Raw genomic sequence first — 12,057 nt, forward strand, 5'->3', positions numbered from 1 at the left:
TTTTAAAAAATAATTCACTACTTTTCATGGCTGAATAATATTCATCATAATGTATACACCACAACTTGTTCATTTGTACTTCCATTCATTGATGGATATTTCGGTTGTTTCCATCTTTTAGTTACTGTGAATAGTCCTATGATCATTCGTATACAAGTATTTATTTGAATTCCTATTTTCAGTTCTTTGGAATATAGATCTAGGAGTAGAAATGCTCAATCATATGGTGATTCTATGTTTATCTTTTTGAGGAACTCCCAAACTATTTTAGAAAGAAGCTTCACCACTTTATATTCCCTCCAGCAATGTTTGAGGATTTTTATTTCTCTGCATCCTTACCACTACTTGTTATCCTCCAATTTTTTTTTAAACTACAGCCAATCTGTTGGACCTGAAGAAGCAGTATCATTGTGGTTTTGATTTGCATTTCTTTAATGACAAATGAAGCTAAATATCTTTTCATGTGCTTGTTGGCCATTGGAGTATCTTCCTTGGAGAAATGACTATTCATGTCTTCTACTCATTTTTTTAAGTTTAGTTGTCTTTTTGTTGCTGGTTGTATGAGTTCTTTTACACTCTGATAGTACAATCTTATCAGCCATGTCATTTATAAATATATTCTCCCATTCTACAGGTTATCTTTTCACTTTCTTGATAATGTCCTTTGATGCACAAAAGCTTTTAATTTTGATGACTTTCAATATGTCTATTTTTGCTTTGGGTGCTTGTGCTTCTGGTGTCATAGCTGAGAATCCACTGGCCAGGTATAAGGTCATGAAGATTTATCCCTATGCTTTTACCTAATAATTTTATGGTTTTCTAAAAGCTTTAAGTTAATTGCTGTATATGGAATGATGTAGGAGTCCAGCTTCATTTCTCTACATGTGAATATCCATTTGTCCCAGCACAATTTGTTGAAAAGACTATCCACCATTAAATGGTCTTAGCCCCCTTACAGAAAATCAACTGGCCATACATATATGTGCCTATATGTCTATCCTTATGCCAATACCACACTGTTTACATTAGTATAGCTTCATAGTAACTTCTGAAATCAGGAACTGTGAATTCTCCAAATTTGTTTTTCTTTTTCAGTATTGTTTTGGCTATTCAGGGCCTGTTGTATTACATATGAATTTGAGGATCAACTTTTCCTTTTGGAATTCTGATAGGCATTGTATTGAATCTGCAGATTGCTTTGTGTTGTACTGCTCTCTTAACAGCATTAAGTCTTGCAATCCATGATTCTGAAATTTCTCCTAGCAATATCTGTAGTTTTCAGTGTACAAATATTTTGCTTCATTGGTTAAATTTATTCCTCAGTATTTTGTTCTTTTAGATACCTTTGTAAACAAATTTTGTTTCTGTATTTTCTTTTAAGAGTTTTCATTGCAGGTATAAAAAATACAACTAATTATTTTATAACTGTTTTGAAACCTGCAAATTTGCTGAATTCATTTAATAAGTATTTTGTACATGAGGATTCTTTGGAGTTTTCTATGAATGGAATCATGCCATCTGCAAATACAGTTTTACTTCTTCCTTTTCAATGTGGGTATCTTTTCTTTTTCTTGTCCAAGTACTGTAGCTAAAACTTCTAGTACAATGTCAAAAGTAGGTATCTTTGTCTTGTTCCTAATCTTAGAAAAAAAGTTTTCAGTCTTTCAAAATTTACTATACAGTTAGCTGTAGTGTTCCATAAATGCCCTTTATTTATTATGCTAAGAAAGCTCCCTTCTATTCCTAGTTTGCTGAGCATTTTTATCAAAAAAGATATGTACGTATTTTGGTTGGTACATAAAAGGTATATATGTTCCAAGTATAATAGGATGATTGTTAAATTATTTCAAGCATAAAAGTATTACAGTAGGAGAAATCCATGTGGTGAAAGTAGAATGGAAATAAATGGCAATTCTCTTTTCAAGAAGAAAAAGAGAATAATGGAAAATGCCTGACTATAAGTAAGAATGTGTGCATGTATGTTTCAAATGAATATTGATGGGGATCAAATTGGCATGATGCTTTTAAAAGAATGATGTAATAATTTTGTAATATTTACAATATATCAAAAATTACATCCTGTGCAACTCTACTTAAAATCATAACAAATATTAAATATTTATTTATAACTGTCCAAAAGAGTATACCAGTTGTCAAAATTATTTTAAGAGATATAGGAAGAAGTTTGAAGACACTCTTATAATCTAACCAGAACTTCAGAACCAGCTGGAAAGAAAACCCAAGACCCATCCATTCATTCAAATGGTTACTGAGTACATGCTCAATGTGCTAGTGATAGAGCAGGAGACAAAGACCACCTTATGAACCTACATTCTAATGAGGAAAAAAAGTAAGCAAATAAACAAGTAAATACTCTGTCACAAAAATGAGTGCTAGGGAGAAAATGAAGCAAAAATAAGATGAGAGCAGTGGGGGTGGAGGGAGGCTTGCTATTTTTTTTACAGGGTGATGAAAGAAAGCTCAATTGCTAAGGTGACTTTTGAGCAGAAATCAAAAAGTGTGCTAGGGAACCATGTGACTATCCACTATGGTGGACTGGACAGGGAGGGGAAGAAAGAAGCTATAGCATTTTACTCAGTGAAAACAAAAGCCAGTAGGAGACCAAGGCAAAACAGTGTCCTTGTCCTTCTATACAGACTAAAAGGACAGAGTACAAAAATAAATGTGGTTAAATAATGTCCGTCTGAACTGGCAACACTGAGGGGTAAAGCTATTTAATTCAAGTTGACAGAAAAAACATTTATCATCTATTATATTATAGCAATGAGTTTTGTAAGGCAACAAGTTATTCCTAATCCAGTTTACTATAAAGCTAAACATAAATTTTAGATTTTTATTCTCATAGGTCAAAATATTGATTAGCTCCTATTATTTCTGCTTTCAACTGTTAACACCTGAGGATAGCCAATCAAGTAGAAGCAATGCACCCAGGAAGAGTACCAGCCCGCAGCAGCTACAAGAATTCCAGGAACCACATGCAGGTTAAGTTTCACAATTCAAATATAAGCTTTAAAATGAGGCACAATGAACCAGTGCAGTGATTTTTAAACTTGGTTTTAGAGTAGAATCTTCCAAATAAATCTAACATATAACTTCACAAATACAAGAAGTATTATGCCAATACACACTTATCATGTAGGATCACATTCAAATTTTGTATTACTATAAAGTAAATAAATGAGAATAGCCTATCTATCTTGATGAAAGATAAAACTTTAAATTAGTTGTTACAACATTATACCAACCTTAGCATCCAATTTATTTCCATATTTTGTTTATATATCCAGTATTGAGAAAATTCTTTTTTTTAAATGGTTGTTTATTTTTGAGAGAGAGACAGAGACAGACTGTGAGCAGAGGAGGAGCAGAGAGAGAGAGAGAAGGAGACAGAATCAGAAGCAGGCTCTTGGTTCTAAGCTGTCAGCACAGAACCTGACACCAGGCTCAATCCCATGAACTGCAAGATCATGACCTGAGCCAAATTTGGATCCTTAACCGACTGAGCCACCCAAGCGCCCCAGAGAAAATTCTAATTCAAAAAGATAAGAAGCTATCAACTTATTACTACAGCAATTTAACAGTTTATATTTCAACTGAAGCTTATCCATTGCTTAAATAAATCCAGAAGCTTAAAATAAAAGTCATTAAAAACTGGTTGTTTCAAAGTTTCTCATTATATATATAAGTGTTTGCTCATAGTCCTTGAGGGGTGAGTACTCAAATCTAATACAATAGATGGCAATGGTGAAATGACTTTTGTAAAAATGCATTGTTACACTGTTTGTAGTAGCAAAAGACTAGAAATACCTAAGTGTAAAGCAACAGAACACTAGTTCTATTAGTTAGACATATTAAAGAATTTCCATAAATGGACATTATGTTCTAACTAAACAGAAAAAAGCAATACAATGCAGACTCACTGTGCAATTAATTCTCAAAATAACTGAAAATAGGAAAGTAAAGGACATTTACAGTATGATATTATATATGTTAAAGAGAGAAAGAAGGTTAAAGAGAGGGAGAGGAGAAAGGAGAGAAGGGAAGACAAGAGAGAGATGGAAAAAGGGAAGGATAGAAATATTTATATGTTTATACATTACAGAATAGCAATGGGAGACTCCATAAGAAATTAGACTGCTGTTTCAAGGATGGAAACTGAACAATTTTCTGCCTTTTGAATTTTTTATTATGTACAAATATCACCTGTTTCAAGAAATATTTTTTAAAAACAAAAGAAAAAAGAATTGTGAAAAATATTAGGTTCTGATTTGGGAGAATACTGTTAAAATGTCCATACTACCCAAAGCAATCTACAGATTCAGTGCAATCCCTATAGAAATACCAACAGCATTTTTCACAGAACTAGAACAACTAATACTAAAATCTGTATGCAGTCACAAAAGACCCTGAATAGCTAAAGCAAACCTGAGAAAGAAGAAAGCTCGAGTTATCATAATCCCAGATTTCAAGATATACCACAAAGCTAAAGTAACAAAACAATATTGAACTAGTAGAAAAATCGACACATAGATCAGGAGAACAAAAGTGAGAGACCAAAAATAAACCCATGCATGTATCATCAGTTAATCTATGACAAAGGAGACAAGAATATACAATGGAGAAAAGACAGTCTCTTAAATAAATGGTGTTGGGGAAAACAGACAGCTACATGCCAAAGAATAAAGCTTCTTTACACCATACACAAAAATAAACCCAAAATGGATTAAAGACCTAAATGTAAGACCTGAAGCCATAAAACTCCTAAAAGAAAATTTCAGAAAGTAATCTCTTGGACATAACTACCACAATATTTTTCTCAGGCAAGGGAAACAGAAGCAAAAATAAACAAATAGAACTATACTGAACTAAAAACATTTAGCACAAGGAAGGAAACCATCCATAAGACAAAAGGCAACCAATGGAGGATGAAAATATTTACAAACAATATATCCAATAAGGGTTTAATGTTAAAAATATAAAAGAAACTCCCATAACTCAACAACAGAAAATCAATCTGATTACAAATGAGTAGATGACCTAAATAGACAGTTTTCCAAAGAAGATATACAGACAGCCAACAGACACATGAAAAAATGTTCAGCATGACTAATCATTAGGGATGCAAATCAAAAACCACAGTAAGCTCTCACCTCACACTAGTCAGAATGGCTAACATCAAAAAGACACAAAATAAATGTTGGTGAGAATGTGGAGAAAAGGAAGTCCTCATGCATTCTGGTGGGAATGTAAATTGGCGCAACCCCTCTGGGAAACAGTATGGAGTTTCCTCAAAAAATTAAAAATAGAACCACCATACCATCCAGTAATTCTACTTCTGGATATTTACACAAAGAAAATTAAAACCCTAATTCAGAAAGATATATACACCCCATGTTTATTGCAGCACTCTTTACAACAGCGAAAATATGGAAGCATCCTAAGTGTCCATCTATAGATAAACGGATAAAGGTGGGGCACAAGTACACAAATGGAATGTCAGTTGTAAAGAGGAATGGAAGCTTGCCATTTTTGACAACATGGATGGACCTAGAGGGTATTCTGCTAAATAAAATAAGCTGAAGAAAAACAAATTTCACAAGATTTTATTTCTATGCAGAATCTAAAAAGATAAACAACAAAAAATATATAGAAGCAGACTCATAAATATAGAGTACTGGTGGCTGCCAAGCGGGAAAGAAGTGGAGGGATGGGCAAAATAGGTGAAGGGGATTAAGAGGTACATATTTCTGGTTATAAAATAAATCAAGGAGATGAAAAGTTTGACATAGAGAACTTAGTGAATAATACTGTAGTACATTTATTTTGGATATTCATAATGTGTATGATTGCTGAATCTTTATGTTGTATACATGAAGTTAATGTAATACTCTATGTCAACTATATTTCACTTTAAAATTTTAAATGTAAGTCTATTTTATGAATTTTTTAAAAACCCAGTTTATAAGTGCTTTAAATCATCTTTGTTTGCAAGAAATATTTTTAAATCTTTTATTTTTTTTATTTTAGAGAAAGCGAGTACACGAGTGGGAGAGGGGGATGAAGGGAGACAGAGAGAGTCTTTAAGCAGGCTCCACACTCAGCACAGAGCCCAAGAGCTCCAATCCCATGACCATGGGATCATGATATGAGTTGAAATCAATAGCTGGATGCTCAAGTGACCGAGCCTTGCAGGCACCCCAGAATACTTTTAAATTCTATCTCAAAGTAGTAGGAACATTCACTGAATCTATTTTTTTTAAACTGTTTTGTTTTCTTTAAGATTTAATTTTTAAGTAATCTCTATACCCAACGTGGGGCTCAAACTCACAATCCCAAGATCAAGAACCACATGCTCCACTGACTGAGCCAGTCAGGCACCCCTTTTTGATTGTTTTAGATGCCACACTCCCTTCTCTGCTATACAATCATCCAATACTTCAAAATAATTACATAAACCCAAATTTTGTTTCAGTTTGAAAACTGACATTTAATCAGCATTTTCTAAAATTAAAAAAATATATGGCAAATGATAACTGAAGACTAAAGTCAATCTGTCTTCATTACAGGGAAAAATAGTAACTAGTGAATTACCTACACTTATTTCCAAACCTGAGCAAAATAAAGTCACAAGTTTTCTGAGAGGAAAAAAAAAACATATTCATCACTTAAAAAGGCTTCAATATCACAAGTCATATATTCCACTGTAAGGACCAATATATAGCATATTTAAGGTAGCAACAGGAAAACAATACCACGAAAGAAAAATGTGCAAATGGCTACAAAACAGAGAAGGATATAACATACACTTGTTGAGAAAAATAAAAATTTAAACAAAGCCACCTAAGAATTGGGTCTAATTTAATGGGGTAACTTTTCAAAGAGAATTTTAGAGTTCTATCTCTGCTGAGATCTAGAAAGCTGGGAGGTCTCTCAATAAGACAGTAAGACAGTATTTTGAACTACAAAGTAACTTTTCCTGAACCTGTCAAAAATAGATCACAAGGTAACAAAGTAACATGAAATATAAACAAACACACTTCCAAGGAAGAGACTGAACACTGAAAACTAAATCAGCTGTGACACAGCATGGGATGGCAGGCACCTTAGGAGCAATTAAGGAAAACCTGGTTAAAATTTTTAGTAAGTTGTTAAAGTCCAAGAATGGGTTAGTGGAGAGCACAAAACCTCAGGAGCCACAGGCATGATGGGAGCCTCAATTAAAAATGGTAGAAAAATTTTGAAACAGACAAAGAATGTCTTCACTGGCTCATCAAACACAGTTGAGGAAAGAATTAACAAACCTGAAGTCAATAAAAGTTACCCAAATTAAAAAACAGAATAAAATAAGTACTCAGGAACTATGAGACATAAGAAATGGTTGAATAGATGTATAATTGGTATTCCAGCAGGAGGTAAGACAGAAAACAAAGTATTTAAGGAGAGAATGGCTGAAAATTTTCCAAAAATAATGAAAAGTATCAAACCACAGATCTAAGAAGCTTAGAGAATCCAAAGCCATGGAGACACCAAAACCAAACAAAAAACCTGAATGTAACACTACACCACACACCTAAACACATTATATTAAAAATGCTGAAAATCAGATATAAAATCTTAAAATCAGCTATGGAGAAAAAGCTACACATTAATTAGAAAAGACCAAAATAAGAATTACATCACACTTCTCAAAAGAAACTATGCAAATCATAAGACAATGAAGCATCTTTAAAATGCTGAAAGAAAAAATTCTCTCAATCCCAAATTCTATACATGTGAAAAATATCATTTAAAAGTAAAGTTTCAGTCAGCTCTGACATATAAAGAGCTCAGAAGTTATCACTCTTGTCATATGACCAGAAAAGAAAAAAAAAAAAAAAGAACAGAACAGAAAAAAAATTTTCTTGGACTCATCGGAAAATCAAGGCAAACTACCAACCAAACTACCAGGCAAATGTGGAGAGAGAGAGGTGAACACAGAGACTCACAGTTGAGATATGGTCACCTGGAACACTGGACAGAACATTTAAGTGGTATTTGGACTAGTTACTGCAGGATGGGTACAGCATCATAAGAATGAAACTCCTAGGGGACACCACAATTTCATGGGTTTTCCCTCCAGAAACCCCAGAAGCTTCTCATGGTGAAAAGGCAAGAAAGATTCCCCCTGTGTTTCTGACATAGGGAGGGAGGAAAGTACCCACCCTGAAATATGCACAGACTGTTTTCTATAAAATAAACCTTACTAGAGCTTTGTTCCACTTTGGGGAAGGGCATTTACCGGACTGCTCTTTTTTTAGTCTTCTTCTGTCACGAGGAGTGGGCAAAAAATTAAGAAATACTTGCAAATGTCATAGTCCAGGACGCAGGCCACTAAAGCACAGACTTAATAAGATTATAGAATGCTCCAGTCCCCCATATCTTACCATCACACCAATAGCGCTCCAATATAACAATGAATTAGAACTAAAAGAGATGAAGGTAACTTTTATCCATCTATCTAAAAAGAAGTTTTTTTGGATGCCCAGGATAACAAGGAGATAAAAACAGGGACACTAGAATAACTTTAAGCCTATGGTACCTATAGCTACAGTAACATTAACAAAGTCAAACTCCTGGACTAATTAACATAAAACCTTATACTGAAGACCAATTCACCTCAGTTCCTAATACCTCATGTATCATACCCAATTTTCAACATAAAATTACAAGGCATTCTAAAAGACAAGAAAGAGCAGTCTGAAGAGACAAAGCAAGAATCAGAACCAGGACTGGGCGTGACATAAGATTGATATGTTTTGGGGCGCCTGGGTGACTCAGTTGGTTAAGCGTTCGGCTTCGGCTCACGTCATGATCTCGTGGTTCATGGGTTGGAGCCCACATCGGGCTCTGTGCTGACAGCTAGCTCAGAGCCTGGAGCCTGTCTCAGAGTCTGTACCTCCCTCTTTCTCTGACCCTCCCCTGCTCACGTTGTCTCTCTCTCTCTCTCTCTCTCTCTCTCTCTCTCTCTCAAAAATAAATAAAACATTAGAAAAAAAATTTTAAAAACAGATTGACATGTTTTGGCTCTTGTAAAAAAAAAAAAAAGTAGATATTATCTAAGAAGAGATGGATAATATAAGCAAGTACAGGGAACAAAAATACTAAGTATAAAAAGGAAATGCTAGAAATATACAACATAACATCATAACAGAATGACAAACACCTTTGATAGGTTTATCAGTAGACAGGACACAGCCAAGGAATAAGTCAACAAATTTGAGCCACTGAATAGAAACTTCGCAAATTGAAATTTAAAAAGAAAAAGATGAAAACAAAACAAAAAAATGACTAAGAACTGTGGGATGGTTTCAAAAGATGTTAACATACACATCACTGGAATACCTGAAGGAGATAAAAGAGGAAGCCGAACAGAAAAAATACCTGAAATAATGATTGTTGAAAACTTCCAAAATTAATGATAGACACCAAACCAAAGATCCAGGAAGAGAACACAAAGTACAATAACAATCCAAAAAAATGACAACTGGTGATATCATATTCAAACTGTAGACACCAAAGCAAAGAGAAAATCTTGGAAGAAGATAGAGCAAAAAAGCACTTTACCTATAGGAGAACAAGGGTATGAATTATAAATGACTTCTTGTTAGAAACTATGCAAACACAAAGAGAGTGGATACATTTAAAGTGTTGGGATAGCAGTACTGTCAACAATAGCCAAAACAAAATGTCCATCACCTGATGAGTGGATCAAGAAGATGTGGTATATATACACGATAAAGTACTACATGGCAATGAGAAAGAATGAAATATGGCCATTTGTAGGAAAGTGGATGGACCTCAAGGGTGTCATGCTAAGCAAAATAAGTCAGGCAGAGAAGGACAGATACCATATGTTTGCACTCAGGTCTAATAGGAGAACAGGAGAAACTTAACGGAGGACCAGGGGGAGGGGAAGAGGGAAAGAGAGTTGGGGAGAGAGAGGGACACAAAACTTGAAAGACTATGGAATACTGAAAATGAACTGAGGGTTGAAGGGGAAGGGGGAAGGGGGAAAAGAGGTGGTGGTGATGAAGGGCACTTGTGGGGAAGAGCACTGGGTGTTGTATGGAAACCAATTTGACAATAAACTATTAAAAAAAGGGGAAAAAAAAATAAAGTGTTGGGGAGGGGCACCTGGGTGGCTCAGTCAGCTAAGCCTCCGACTTCGGCTCAGGTCATGATCTCATGTTCCTGGGTTCAAGCCCCGCATTAGACTGGACTCTGATCTGACAGGTCTGAGCCTGGAGCCTGTTTCTGATTCTGTGTCTCCCTCTCTCTCTCTCTGCCCCTCTCCCGCTCATGCTCTGTCTCTGTCTCAAAAACGAATAAAACATTAAAAAAATTTATAAAGTGATGGGGAGGGAAAGGTCACTCACCTAGAATTCTATGTCCAACAAAATTATCTTTCAAAAGAGGAGAAATAAAGACTCTCAAACAAATAAAATTGAGGAAATTCATCACAGCAGATCTGACCTACCAGAAATGTTTAACAAAGTTCTTCAGGGAGGAAAAAAATTATATAGTTAGAACTTGCATCTACATAAAGAAAGAGTATTACAGAAAAAATAAGTGAAGGCAAAAGTTTTACTTTTGTTATTCTTAAATGATTTAAAAGATAATTATTTAGTAATAGCAAATGTATATTTGATGAAGATAGCATATGGATAAGTGAAATGAATTTGGTCAGGAGGAAGGAACTGGGAATACACTGTTAGAAAGGACCTGCATTACATGTGAAACCGAATGTTATTACAAGTTAAGTTAATCAGGGGTGCCTGGGTGGCTCAGTCAATTAAGCGTCTGACTTTAACTCAGGTCATGATCTCGCTGTGTGCTGACAGCTCACAGCCTGGAGCTGCTTCGGATTCTGTGTTTCCCTTTCTCTGTCCCTCCCCTGCTCACACTCAGTGTCTCTCTCTCAAAAATAAGCAAACATTAAAAAAAAAATAAGTTAAGCTGGTTAATTGCAAATGAATATTTCAAAATCTGGGATAACCACTAAAATCTTTTTTTAAAGATGAGTAATTGATAAGCAAAAATATAAGATAAAATGAATCATATAAAATACTCAAAACCACATGAAGCAAAGAAAAACATTTTTAAGATGGGAAAAAATAACAAAAGTATAACAAATATCAGTTACAACACTATGGATATTAATGCAGCTCTATCAATCATCATTTTAAATGTGAATGGTCAAGGAGCACCGGGGTGGCTCAGTCAGGCATCTGACTCTTGATCTCAGCTCAGGTCTTGATTTCAGGGTTGTGAGTTCAAGCCCTGTACTGGACTCCACTTAAAAAATAAATGTGAATGGTCTAAATAAACCAACTAAAAAAGAGCATATAAGAGTGAAGGGAAAAGATAAAAAGCAAGACTCAACTGGGGCACTTTGGTGGTTTTGCTGGTTGGTTGGTTGGTTGGTTAAGCAGCCAACTTTGGCTCGGGTCATGGTCTCACGGTTTCTGAGTTCAAGCCCAGCATCGGGCTCTGTGCTGACAGCTCAGAGCATAGAGCCTGCTTTGGATTCTGGGTCTCCCTCTCTCTTTGCCCCTCGCCCTCTCACACTGTGTATGTCTGTCTCTGTCTCTCTCTCTCTCAAAAATAAATAAGTATATAAAAAAAAAGGAAGACTCAACTATATGTTTCCTACCAACTTATATATAAAGACTAAGATTAGAGGTAAAGGCATACAGAGATATATCATGCAAACGCTAATCAAAAGCAAGCTCTACTCCTACCTCCAGCATATAAAAATTAACATGAATCAAAGACTTAGCTATAGATTGCAAATCTACAAAACTCTTGAAAATATCAGATTTGGCAATGGAGAAATGTTCCCAAATCATGAACAAATAGAGAAAAAAAAAATACATAAACTGAACCTCATCAAAATTACAAACTGTGCATCAAAGGGTATTATCATCAAAGTAAAAAAGATTACCTATAAAATGGGAGAAAATATTTGCAAATCCTGTAACTGATAAGGGCTTACTG

General features: G+C 34.9%; 1 protein-coding gene across 2 annotated transcripts in view; it reads right to left on the reverse strand.

Annotated features, from left to right (window-relative positions):
- LOC115290051 (charged multivesicular body protein 3) overlaps positions 1-12,057 on the reverse strand; it is a 55,047-nt gene that overhangs the window by 34,231 nt on the left and 8,759 nt on the right. The window contains exon 1 of one of the 2 annotated variants that reach the window (XM_029937750.1): positions 8,007-8,041. The exons of the other annotated variant lie outside the window; for it this stretch is intronic. The gene's annotated coding sequence lies outside the window, so the exon portion shown is untranslated. Of the gene's footprint in view, positions 1-8,006; positions 8,042-12,057 lie in introns of those variants that run through there. 2 annotated transcript variants of the gene reach the window in all.

Source organism: Suricata suricatta, chromosome 4 (assembly GCF_006229205.1).
Source record: "Suricata suricatta isolate VVHF042 chromosome 4, meerkat_22Aug2017_6uvM2_HiC, whole genome shotgun sequence".
Lineage (NCBI taxonomy): Eukaryota > Metazoa > Chordata > Mammalia > Carnivora > Herpestidae > Suricata > Suricata suricatta.